This window comes from Schistocerca nitens, chromosome 6 (genome assembly GCF_023898315.1).
Source record: "Schistocerca nitens isolate TAMUIC-IGC-003100 chromosome 6, iqSchNite1.1, whole genome shotgun sequence".
NCBI lineage: Eukaryota > Metazoa > Arthropoda > Insecta > Orthoptera > Acrididae > Schistocerca > Schistocerca nitens.
Genome location: NC_064619.1, coordinates 624,963,499 through 624,976,340, shown reverse-complemented (window position 1 = coordinate 624,976,340; position 12,842 = coordinate 624,963,499).

The following is a 12,842-nucleotide window of genomic DNA, read 5'->3' as shown; positions in this document are numbered from 1 at the left end:
GCATAAAAGGCATCTAACGAATTAAAACAGGCTGATCCATTTCAGTTTTTGTTGAAGGCCAAACCTAGTTCCTTTCGTGAAATATGGAAGGAATATACACTCCTGGAAATGGAAAAAAGAACACATTGACACCGGTGTGTCAGACCCACCATACTTGCTCCGGACACTGCGAGATGGCTGTACAAGCAATGATCACACGCACGGCACAGTGGACACACCAGGAACCGCGGTGTTGGCCGTCGAATGGCGCTAGCTGCGCAGCATTTGTACACCGCCGCCGTCTGTGTCAGCCAGTTTGCCATGGCATACGGAGCTCCATTGCAGTCTTTAACACTGGTAGCATGCCGCAACAGCGTGGACGTGAACCGTATGTGCAGTTGACGGACTTTGAGCGAGGACGTATAGTGGGCATGCGGGAGGCCGGGTGGACGTACCGCCGAATTGCTCAACACGTGGGGCGTGAGGTCTCCACAGTACATCGAAGTTGTCACCAGTGGTCGGCGGAAGGTGCACGTGCCCGTCGACCTGGGACCGGACCGCAGCGACGCACGGATGCACGCCAAGACCGTAGGATCCTACGCAGTGCCGTAGGGGACCGCACCGCCACTTCCCAGCAAATTAGGGACACTGTTGCTCCTGGGGTATCGGCGAGGACCATTCGCAACCGTCTCCATGAAGCTGGGCTACGGTCCCGCACACCGTTAGGCCGTCTTCCGCTCACGCCCCAACATCGTGCAGCCCGCCTCCAGTGGTGTCGCGACAGGCGTGAATGGAGGAACGAATGGAGACGTGTCGTCTTCAGCGATGAGAGTCGCTTCTGCCTTGGTGCCAATGATGGTCGTATGCGTGTTTGGCGCCGTGCAGGTGAGCGCCACAATCAGGACTGCATACGACCGAGGCACACAGGGCCAACACCCGGCATCATGGTGTGGGGAGCGATCTCCTACACTGGCCGTACACCACTGGTGATCGTCGAGGGGACACTGAATAGTGCACGGTACATCCAAACCGTCATCGAACCCATCGTTCTACCATTCCTAGACCGGCAAGGGAACTTGCTGTTCCAACAGGACAATGCACGTCCGCATGTATCCCGTGCCACCCAACGTGCTCTAGAAAGTGTAAGTCAACTACCCTGGCCAGCAAGATCTCCGGATCTGTCCCCCATTGAGCATGTTTGGGACTGGATGAAGCGTCGTCTCACGCGGTCTGCACGTCCAGTACGAACGCTGGTCCAACTGAGGCGCCAGGTGGAAATGGCATGGCAAGCCGTTCCACAGGACTACATCCAGCATCTCTACGATCGTCTCCATGGGAGAATAGCAGCCTGCATTGCTGCGAAAGGTGGATATACACTGTACTAGTGCCGACATTGTGCATGCTCTGTTGCCTGTGTCTATGTGCCTGTGGTTCTGTCAGTGTGATCATGTGATGTATCTGACCCCAGGAATGTGTCAATAAAGTTTCCCCTTCCTGGGACAATGAATTCACGGTGTTCTTATTTCAATTTCCAGGAGTGTAGTAAACTTTCAGCCAAAGGTCATAGTTTTTGTTCAAATGCACAAAATATGTAGAAGCCTGAAGACCCTATTCACATGTTTAACATTATGTGGTCCCAGTTATATTATAGGGATTTCTATTCACTCTAGTGGCTAATTTGATGATGATACAATTATGACTAACTAGACAGTTGCACAGAAATTGCTAACTGTTTGTGGTGCATCGATACCACCCCACTGGCGTCCGCGAGTTGGTAGCGGCAACGCAAATTTCTACCAGACGTCGATAGCGGCTGTGCGGGATCCGGCAGACCCTGTGGAGCACTCCCGCTGAGCCACGCCTCCAGCGACTCCACACCGCGAGCGCCCTGTCGCGGTCCTGGCTATCAGTCGTGCGTTGATTAAGATAGCCTCACATTATGATGCTCTTGTTGCTATTCTATTAGCTGAACCTAGCTGCATGTTCATTTGTAGCCAGTCTTCGTGCACTGGAGAAAGCTACCAGTTAAGTATACACTCGTGGAAATGGAAAAAAGAACACATTGACACCGGTGTGTCAGACCCACCATACTTGCTCCGGACACTGCGAGAGGGCTGTACAAGCAATGATCACACGCACGGCACAGCGGACACACCAGGAACCGCGGTGTTGGCCGTCGAATGGCGCTAGCTGCGCAGCATTTGTGCACCGCCGCCGTCAGTGTCAGGCAGTTTGCCGTGGCATACGGAGCTCCATCGCAGTCTTTAACACTGGTAGCATGCCGCGACAGCGTGGACGTGAACCGTATGTGCAGTTGACGGACTTTGAGCGAGGGCGTATAGTGGGCATGCGGGAGGCCGGGTGGACGTACCGCCGAATTGCTCAACACGTGGGGCGTGAGGTCTCCACAGTACATCGATGTTGTCGCCAGTGGTCGGCGGAAGGTGCACGTGCCCGTCGACCTGGGACCGGACCGCAGCGACGCACGGATGCACGCCAAGACCGTAGGATCCTACGCAGTGCCGTAGGGGACCGCACCGCCACTTCCCAGCAAATTAGGGACACTGTTGCTCCTGGGGTATCGGCGAGGACCATTCGCAACCGTCTCCATGAAGCTGGGCTACGGTCCCGCACACCGTTAGGCCGTCTTCCGCTCACGCCCCAACATCGTGCAGCCCGCCTCCAGTGGTGTCGCGACAGGCGTGAATGGAGGGACGAATGGAGACGTGTCGTCTTCAGCGATGAGAGTCGCTTCTGCCTTGGTGCCAATGATGGTCGTATGCGTGTTTGGCGTCGTGCAGGTGAGCGCCACAATCAGGACTGCATACGACCGAGGCACACAGGGCCAACACCCGGCATCATGGTGTGGAGAGCGATCTCCTACACTGGCCGTACACCACTGGTGATCGTCGAGGGGACACTGAATAGTGCACGGTACATCCAAACCGTCATCGAACCCATCGTTCTACCATTCCTAGACCGGCAAGGGAGCTTGCTGTTCCAACAGGACAATGCACGTCCGCATGTATCCCGTGCCACCCAACGTGCTCTAGAAGGTGTAAGTCAATTACCCTGGCCAGCAAGATCTCCGGATCTGTCCCCCATTGAGCATGTTTGGGACTGGATGAAGCGTCGTCTCACGCGGTCTGCACGTCCAGCACGAACGCTGGTCAAACTGAGGCGCCAGGTGGAAATGGCGTGGCAAGCCGTTCCACAGGACTACATCCAGCATCTCTACGATCGTCTCCGTGGGAGAATAGCAGCCTGCATTGCTGCGAAAGGTGGATATACACTGTACAAGTGCCGACATTGTGCATGGTCTGTTGCCTGTGTCTATGTGCCTGTGGTTCTGTCAGTGTGATCATGTGATGTATCTGACCCCAGGAATGTGTCAATAAAGTTTCCCCTTCCTGGGACAATGAATTCACGGTGTTCTTATTTCAATTTCCAGGAGTGTAGATTCTGTTACTAGTTCGGTAATCATTTTCTGCTCCTGTCCAGCTTTCCTATGATGACAGATGTTATACGACTCTGTACTCCACCTTTCCTTACCTGTGTCTACGAAGAAGTTCACAACAGTATACACACCCAGGCTTCAGTTACAGATAATGTAGATCAAAAAAGACTGTGTTTCCATATTACAGTGCCGTATAGAAATAAAGGAAAACCGATATTTAAGTATCTAGTCTGTGCATCTGACACTAGAATCAGTAAGCAATTTTCGTACAAGTACTGATCTCTACATATAAAAGGCAACGTCCTGAGTGACTGAGTCACCATCGCTCAGGCCAAACCGGAAAGGAAACAAACTTAGCATTTTTACAACGTGTGGATCTTATACTGCAGACATCGTTTACAAAAGGAATTCTCTGAAATTCCACTCCTAAGGGTGTGAAATAGGTAATGGAGGTCTTTTTTTTTAAAAAAGATGTCGCTGTTAAAGCAATTTTGAATTTAGACCTACGAAAATTGATATTTGGTTTCTCGGTCGGAAATAAAGAAATAAATGTTTCTGCATTTTTGTAAATTTAATACTATGGGGATAAGATAGTGGGTGAAAACTTTTTTTGAAAATATATCATTATTAAAGTAAAATTAAGGGATTTTCAAAGCTACATCGTGCAGCATTCGTATTTGATTTCTCGGTTGAAAATAAAAAAAAAAAAATTACGCGTTTCAGTGTTTTTGGAAACTGAACCCCTGAGGGGGTGAAATAGGGATGAGATTGTTTATGAAAATATTTTGTTATGAAAGCATTTTTAAAGCTAAATATACGAAATTTAAATTTGGCTTCTCAGTTAGAAATTAAAAAAAAAAATTCGTCTTTCAGCGTTATTGGAAGTTCAGCCTCTATGGAATCTAACGAGGGAAGTTTTTGTGGAAATATTTCATTGTGTAAGCGTTTTTGAAGCTAAATGTACGAAAATTTGTATTTGGCTTCTGTGTTAGAAATGAAAACATACGCTTTTCAGTGTTTTTGGAAATTCAGCTCCTAATGAGGTGAAATAGGGCTAGACTGATTCCCGACTCTTCATCACCCACCCCAAATTAATAAGAATAGGAACTTAGGTTTGGAGAGGGTGTGGATCTTATGCTGCAGGTATAGTTTACGAAGGGACTGTCTGAAATTCCAGTCCTCAGGGGCTGAAATAGGGGATGAAAGGCTTTTCGAAAGTATGTCGCTATTAAGGGAAATTTGAAGCTAGAACTACGAAACCTGACATTTGGTTTCCTAGCCAGAAAGTAAAAATTACGTGTTTCAGCATTTTTGGAAATTCAACCCCTCAAAAGGCGGCAGAATAGTGGGTAAAAGTTTTTCCGAAAGTAGATAATTAGTAAAGACTACTAAAGGATTTTTGACGCTACATTTATGACAACTGGTATTTGACTTCAAATGGTTCAAATGCCTCTGAGAACTATGGGACTTAACTTCTAAGGTCATCAGTCCCCTAGAACTTAGAACTACTTAAACCTAAGGACATCACACACATCCATGCCCGAGGCAGGATTCGAACCTGCGACCGTAGCGGTGGCGAGGGTCCAGACTGTAGCGCCTAGAACCACTCGGCCACTCAGGCCGGCTTATTTGACTTCTCAGTTAGAAATAAAAAAATAAGTGTTCCAGTGATTGTGGAATTCAGCCATTAAGGGAACGCAATAGGTGATGAAAATATTTAAGGAAATAATTCAATACATTAAAAAGATTTTAAACCTAAATTTATAAAAATAGATATGTCACTTCTCGGTTAGATATAGGTGGTGAAAGTTGCTCCACAAGAACACAAAAGCCATAATCAGCAAATCTTTGGACTCCAGTTACCAGAATCGCTTTTTGGTCCGAAGTACTTTCGGAAAAGACAGTGCTTATATGGCCTTAATTATTGTGAAAAGCGTAGAAGGTATTGAAGTTTGGGAACAACGTAAAAATCCGATTAGATAAACAAAATATCTTTGTAGGCCATACAGTCTATGCAAGCGAAGCAACGGTCACTAAGCTAGTTTCACCCCATAATTATATCACCACCAGACTTATATGTATGAGGGTTGCCCATAAAGAAATGCAACGTACTTTTTTCTTCAACAGTTCTTTATTGAACATAATGAGAATTACATACACGAAAGAATGGTATTTTATCTACACACAATATTTTTGCACGTAATATCCATCCCGTTCAAATGGGTCAAATGGCTCTGACCACTATGGGACTTAACTTCTGAGGTCATCAGTCCCCTAGAACTTAGAACTACTTAAACTTAACTAACCCAAGGACATCACACACATCCATGCCCGAAGCAGGATTCGAACCTGCGACCATAGCAGTCGCTCGGTTCCAGACTGAAGCGCCTAGAACCGCTCGGCCACTCAGGTCGGCCGGGGCCTTCCTCCAGCGCTAAACAACGGCGTGGATGCCCTGTCGGTACCATTTCTTATCCTGGTGGCGGAGCCAGTGCTTGACTGTGAGAATCACTTCCTCATCGCCCTCAAAATGTCTTCTACGAATGGCAGGCATCCTTTAATGGCCCAAACAAGTGGTAGTCCGAGGGGGATAGGTGAGGTGTGTCAGGTGTGACAGCCGTGGATGGTCTCCTCGACTGCTGCAAATCGTGGAGCTCCGCCGAACCGCCTTCTGGTGACCTCACCCTCCGTGCCCAGCAACTAACTGTACTTCTGTCGACATTAGATGCTCCATACTCTGCACAAGCATTTGTGAATATTCCCCACAGTATATTTGTCTGCAGTGAGAAATTCAATGACGGTACGTTGCTTGGAACGTACATAACCGACAGACGCCATTTTGGATCTGTCCTGCAGCTAGGTTTCCTGTGGGATTGACGGAAACTTGGGCGCGCACACTCAAGAGACTTCAAATATTCCACACGTTACGTATCGCATTCGTATCATTGTTTTCGGCTGAGAAAAAAAGGCGCTGCATTTCTTTGTGGGCAACACTCTTATACGTGCGACAGTACCATTGGGATATGATAGGAGTTGACTGTGACTTCATAATGAAACTAACCACCTGAATGCTTTGTCTTCATCATTTTGAAAGTCATATCATAATCGGCGAGTGCATTTCTCATTCGTAAGGATGGTAACTTGATGGAATCTGTATTTCAGACCTTACAGAGTTGCAGATGCTGCTGCTTTACATACGAGGGCCACTCCAAAAGAAATACACACAATTTTTGTAAAAATACAGTTTTCATTCTGCATATGTGAAAGTTTTACAGTGTGTAGATACATCCTTCCCGCTTGTTTTCAAACTTAGTTCAACCTGTTCCCGTGAGTGGCTCCGTCACAGCATGCCTTCAAGATGGCTACTACACTTGACGTTCTTCAGAAGCAACGTGCCGTCATAGAATTCCTGTGCTGTGAAAACGAGGCAGTGGGAAACATCCACAAGAGGATCAAAAATGGTTCAAATGGCTCTGAGCACTATGGGACTCAACATCTTAGGTCATAAGTCCCCTAGAACTTAGAACTACTTAAACCTAACTAACCTAAGGACATCACACACACCCATGCCCGAGGCAGGGTTCGAACCTGCGACCGTAGCAGTCCCGCGGTTCCGGACTGCAGCGCCAGAACCGCTAGACCACCGCGGCCGGCATCGAAAAGGTGTATGGAGATGCTGCTGTCGATCGCAGTACAGTTAGTCAATGGGCAAGCAGGTTACGTGATGAAAGCGGGTACGGCAATATTGAAGATTGTCCTCACAGCGGCAGGCCTCGTACTGCACACACTCCAGACAATGTGTAGAGAGTTAACGAATTGGTGACTGCTGACAGATGCATCACAGTGAACGAATTGTCACGCTACGTTGGCATAGGGGAGGGAAGTGTTTGCAGAGTACTGAAAGTGTTGGCGTTAAAAAAGGTTTGTGCCAGTTGGGTTCCCAGTATGTTGACAGTGGCTCACAAAGAAACAAGAAAAACGGATGTAGCGAACTTTTGGAACAGCACGAGAATGGTGGAGATGAATTTCTTGGAAGAATTGTGACAGGTGATGAAACATGGCTCCATCATTTTTCACCAGAGACGAAGAGGCAATCAATGGAGTGGCATCATGCAAATTCACCCAAGAAAAAAAAAATTCAAAACCACACCTTCTTCTGGAAAAGTTATGGCTATGGTGTTTTTCGATTCTGAAGCACTCTTGCTTGTGGACATCATGCCAAGTGGAACCACCATAAATTCTGATGCATATGTGATGACACTGAAGAAACTTCAAGCTCGACTGAGTCGTGTTCGACCACATCGGCAAAAGCAGGATGTTTTGCTGTTGCACGGCAATGCACGGCCACATGTCAGTCAATAAACCATGGAAGCGATCACAAAACTCGGATGGACAACAATGAAACACACGCCTTACAGTCCTTACCTGGCTCCATGTGACTACCATCTCTTTGGGAAACTGAAAGACTCTCTTCGTGGAACAGGGTTTGAAGATGATAACTCCCTTGTGCACGCTGCCAAACAGTGGTTCCAACAGGCTGGTCCAGAATTTTACCGTGCGGGTATACAGGCGCTGGTTCCAAGATGGCGTAAGGCAGTTGAGAGGTATGGAAATTTTGTGAAGAAATGAAAATATTGTTCCTAAAGTATGTATCTACACACTGTAAAACTTTCAAACATGAACAATAAAAGATCCATTTAAAAAAATAGTGTGCATTTCTTTTGGAGTGACCCTCGTATATACAAAGTGCAGTAGGTGTCAGTGAAGTTCAGTGAACTGTCCAGTAACTAAACGAATGTGTGTACCAAACATGTGTGCGTACTGTAACAATATATTCCTTCTGCGCAGCTATTAAAGTTGCAACGGACTTGTATTTTCTATGCGCGGGACAGACCGCAAGACGCGAGATGGTGGTGGCGCTTACAACTCAAAGGCACAGCGTGTCATCTATGGAGTCGTACCCAGGACGACACAGTATAAGATTACGAACATGTCTGTAACACCGCTTTTGGACTGCTAATAATAAGTCCAGATGTTGTAAAAACTTTATCTATTTACGAAACACATACATACATGCATCCAATCACAAGTTTTGTTAGAGTGTTCAAAACCTCAGCAACCCGGTCAAACTGTATGTATAGAGACGTAATCGTCTTGTTTTAAGCCACTTGCCCTCGTCGCATGTCGACCGCTATGTACGGGTCTTAACTTAGATATAATCGTATACATTCAGACAAAAGATGGATCTGTCAGAATAACGATGGTTTATTATGCGCATAGAGAAACATGGTGACAAGTTCTTTGGAAGGTGATACGTCTACGAAATGGTGTCAATTCAATATATCATGGTGGACGCCCAAAAAGAATTCAATGAGAGGTAAGTTGTGCCGGAGAGAGAGCGTCCGTGGCACCACGGCAAATGGAATATTTCGTGTGCCTCCTCATTGGGATTCCATCGGAGATGTTTTCAGACTGGGATATAGCTTTTATCATACCACGTAGAAAGAGCTGTGACTATTTGTTGTGTGACACTTACTTAGTAAAGTACGAAGGTTACGTGTAAAAATATGAAAAATGCTAATAGGTGATTACATTATTTACGAGGGGCGTTTGATAAGTAATGCATCAGTCTCTATATTTTTGTGAAGCTACAACTCGTGACGGCGATACACACAACCTTCAAAATGGCGTGTGTAACGGAGGTGCGTCCCACGCAGAGAGCTGTTATTCGATTCTTTTGACAGGAAACCACACTTGCTAGGTGGTAGCCTTTAAATCGGCCGTGGTCCGTTAGTATACGTCGGACCCGCGTGTCGCCACTATCAGTGATTGCAGACCGAGCGCCGCCACACGGCAGGTCTAGAGAGACTTCCTAGCACTCGCCCGAGTTGTAAAGCCGACTTTGCTAGCGATGGTTCACTGACAAATTACGCTCTCAATTGCCGAGACGATAGTTGGCATAGTCTTCAGCTACGTCATTTGCTACGACCTAGCAAGGCGCCATTATCAGTCAATATTGATTCTGTAAAACATATACCGTCAAGAGCGATGTTCACCAATTATGGATTAAAGTTATGTATTCCAGAAGCTACGTACCTTTTTTGCTAGTATCAAGACCTTGTCCTGTTCCAGACCTCACGCCAGCCTGCGTGAGCTTAAACGCGTGCCTTTCGGCTTCCCGTCATAGTGGATTTGCTGTCTTGCCAGTCCACAACAGTTGGCGACGAGAATTCTGCGTTCGTAACTATATTGCCCTGATTTACTTGTGTAATGGCTTCGGCACAATCTCCAGATGTACTGTCCGAATTTTATCGCTTGCAGAATCAGCAGACGCAGGCCTTATTGGATGCCCTTGGACAGCTCGTCCAGGGTCAACGTGCCATGCAAAACGATGCGGCAGCCGCCGCTCAACCGCTACCGCAGCCACAACATGCAGTTGCACCACCTTTTCGTCCTTTTGATGCTGCACTGGAAAGCTGGACGGAGTGGTCATGCCAATTTGGATTCCATCTCGCCGCCTACAGAATTCAAGGTAAGGAGTGGCAGCCTTTTTTGTTAGCATCCGTAGACGTCCAGACGTACCGTGTGATAGTGAAATTATTTCCCCGACGTGACGTAGCAACTCTGTCCTACGACGAAATTTTGTCTGCATTAGATGCATGTTTCAAAGAATCAGTCAATGTAGTTGCCAAACGGTATACCTTCTTTCGTACAAAACGTACGGCCGGTCAAACTAATAGGGAGTGGGTTGCAACCTTGCAAGGCCTTACTATGGATTGTGCTTTTCAGTGTGAATGTGGACTCCCTTATTCAGATAGCACAGTACGTGATGCAATTGCACAGAACGATTCTAGTGTTCGTATAAGGGAACAGATTTTGAAACCAGTCAATCCCCCCCTTCAACAAGTGATGGACATATTGGATCGACAGGACACACTTGCTCAGAAATCATTTGATACTTCACCAGCCGTGTGTCACATTAACCGGCCCGCCGGGCGCGCTGCACGGAACAGTAAACAGCCCTCTGGCCCGCCGGGCGCGCTGCACGGAACAGTAAACAGCCCTCACGCCCATCCGCGCAGCTGCCGCCAAGCTCTTCGCCACGTGTGCCGCGCAAGCAAGCAAATGCAGTGCTAAAATCATGCCTGTGGTGTGCTACTAGACATTCGCGTGAGAATTGTCCGTCACGCCAGGCTATTTGCTTTTTCTGTAATAAAAAAGGACATGTTCAAAGTGTTTGCCAGAAAAAGCTCAGATCGGACACTCACAACCATTCCAGGCCCTTTGCTTCGCGCCGGAATCGGAATAAAAAAAAATGGTTCAAATGGCTCTGAGCACTATGGGACTCAACTGCTGAGGTCATTAGTCCCCTAGAACGTAGAACTAGTTAAACCTAACTAACCTAAGGACATCACAAACATCCATGCCCGAGGCAGGATTCGAACCTGCGACCGTAGCGGTCTTGCGGTTCCAGACTGCAGCGCCTTTAACCGCACGGCCACTTCGGCCGGCTGAATCGGAATCGAACCAAGAATACTCAGGCTCGTGAACCTTCGCCCATGGAAATTCATGTAGTTCATTCCACTCCGCCCAGTGCCACTCTCTCTAACAGTGTTCGTCCCACAAATAGTGTGCGTCGACATTGCCGGAAATCACGTCAAGTCGCAAGTGATTCTGTACCAGTGTCGGTTCACGTTGTACAAGACAGTCGCTCTTGTCATCAGCAGGACAATAAACTTTTTGTCAACTTGGACATTAACGGCAAAGTGATACCATTCCAGCTCGATACCGGAGATGCAGTTTCACTGATCAATCACGACACGTACAAACAGCTGGGCACACCTCCATTGTGTGCCGCAAATGTTAAGCTAACTACATATTCAGGTCACAGGCTCCCTGTGTTAGGACAGTGCAGCCTTCTTGCAACATACAAGGGACAAACAAAACTTGTGTCATTGTACGTCCTTCGTTCTTCTTCTGCAGTGAACTTGTTTGGTTTAGATTTATTTCAGTTGTTTAACTTGTCTATAGTCAATCAGGTCCTATCAGTAAACCAGACTGTGCCTTCAGACAGTGTTTCTCGTCTATGTGAAGAGTTTGCAGACATTTTTGCACCGGGCCTTGGTTGCGCTAAGTACTATAAAGCACATTTGGAACTGAAAGTAAATGCGCAACCAAAATTTTTCAGAGCGCGCAATGTTCCCCACACACTGCGTGATGAGGTCGCAAGAACGTTAAACGATTTGGAATCACAAGGTGTGATTGAACGTGTGCAGGCTTCTCTCTGGGCATCACCCTTAGTAATTTTGCGAAAACCTTCCGGAAAATTGAGACTTTGTGTGGACTTCAAGGCAACAGTGAATCCACAACTCGTGATAACAACTTTTCCTTTACCCCGCCCAGAAGATCTTTTTGACAAACTGTGCCCGGGTAAATATTTTTCGAAGTTGGACCTAGCAGATGCGTACTTGCACATACCGGTGGACGAAGAATCCCCGCGCGTCTTGGTGGTTAACACGCATCTTGGTTTGTATCGATTCAAACGACTGCCATTCGGGTGTGCATCCGCCCCTGCATTGTTTCAGCAATATCTGCAAACTGTTTGTGCGTCGGTCCCTACTGCAGCAAACTATCTGGACGATATTGTGATCTCCGGAAAGACAGAAGAAGAACATTTAGCCAACCTCCGAACATTATTTCAGGTATTGCGACAAAATGGTCTTCGCTTGCGGAAGGACAAATGTGTGTTTTTTGCTCGTGACTTACCATATTTGGGACATGTAATCAATGCCCAAGGCATACATCCCAGTCCAGAGCACCTCCGTGCCATACCAGACTTGCCTTCGCCGCAGAATTTGAAGCAGCTACAGAGTGTGCTGGGAATGATTAATTATTATCATCGCTATGTGCGCCACGCCTCTTCTATTTCAGCTCCGCTTCACCGCTTACGCCGTAAAGGTGTTCCGTTCGTCTGGACGACGGAATGCGAACGCGCCTTTCGCCAGTTGAAATCGGCGTTGCTTTCCAATACTTGCCTTACGCCATTCGATCCCCAGAAACCCCTTTTGTTGATGGTAAATGCATCGGATTTCGGGATCGGTGCTGTGCTTGCGCACAAAGATGGATCGCATGATCGCCCTATTGCCTTTGCGTCCAAATTGCTCTCGTCTGCGCAAAGAACTTATTCACAGATCGAGAAAGAAGCCTTGGCTCTCGTATTTGGTGTTACTAAGTTTCATGATTTCTTGTATGGTCGTCACTTTACCATCATCACAGACCACAAACCTTTGACATCGCTTTTTCATCCGAACAAGCCTGTACCTCCGCGTACAGCGCAGAAATTCATTCGCTGGTCTATTTTCCTCTCGCAGTACCGCTACGATATCTTGCATCGGTCCACTGCTAA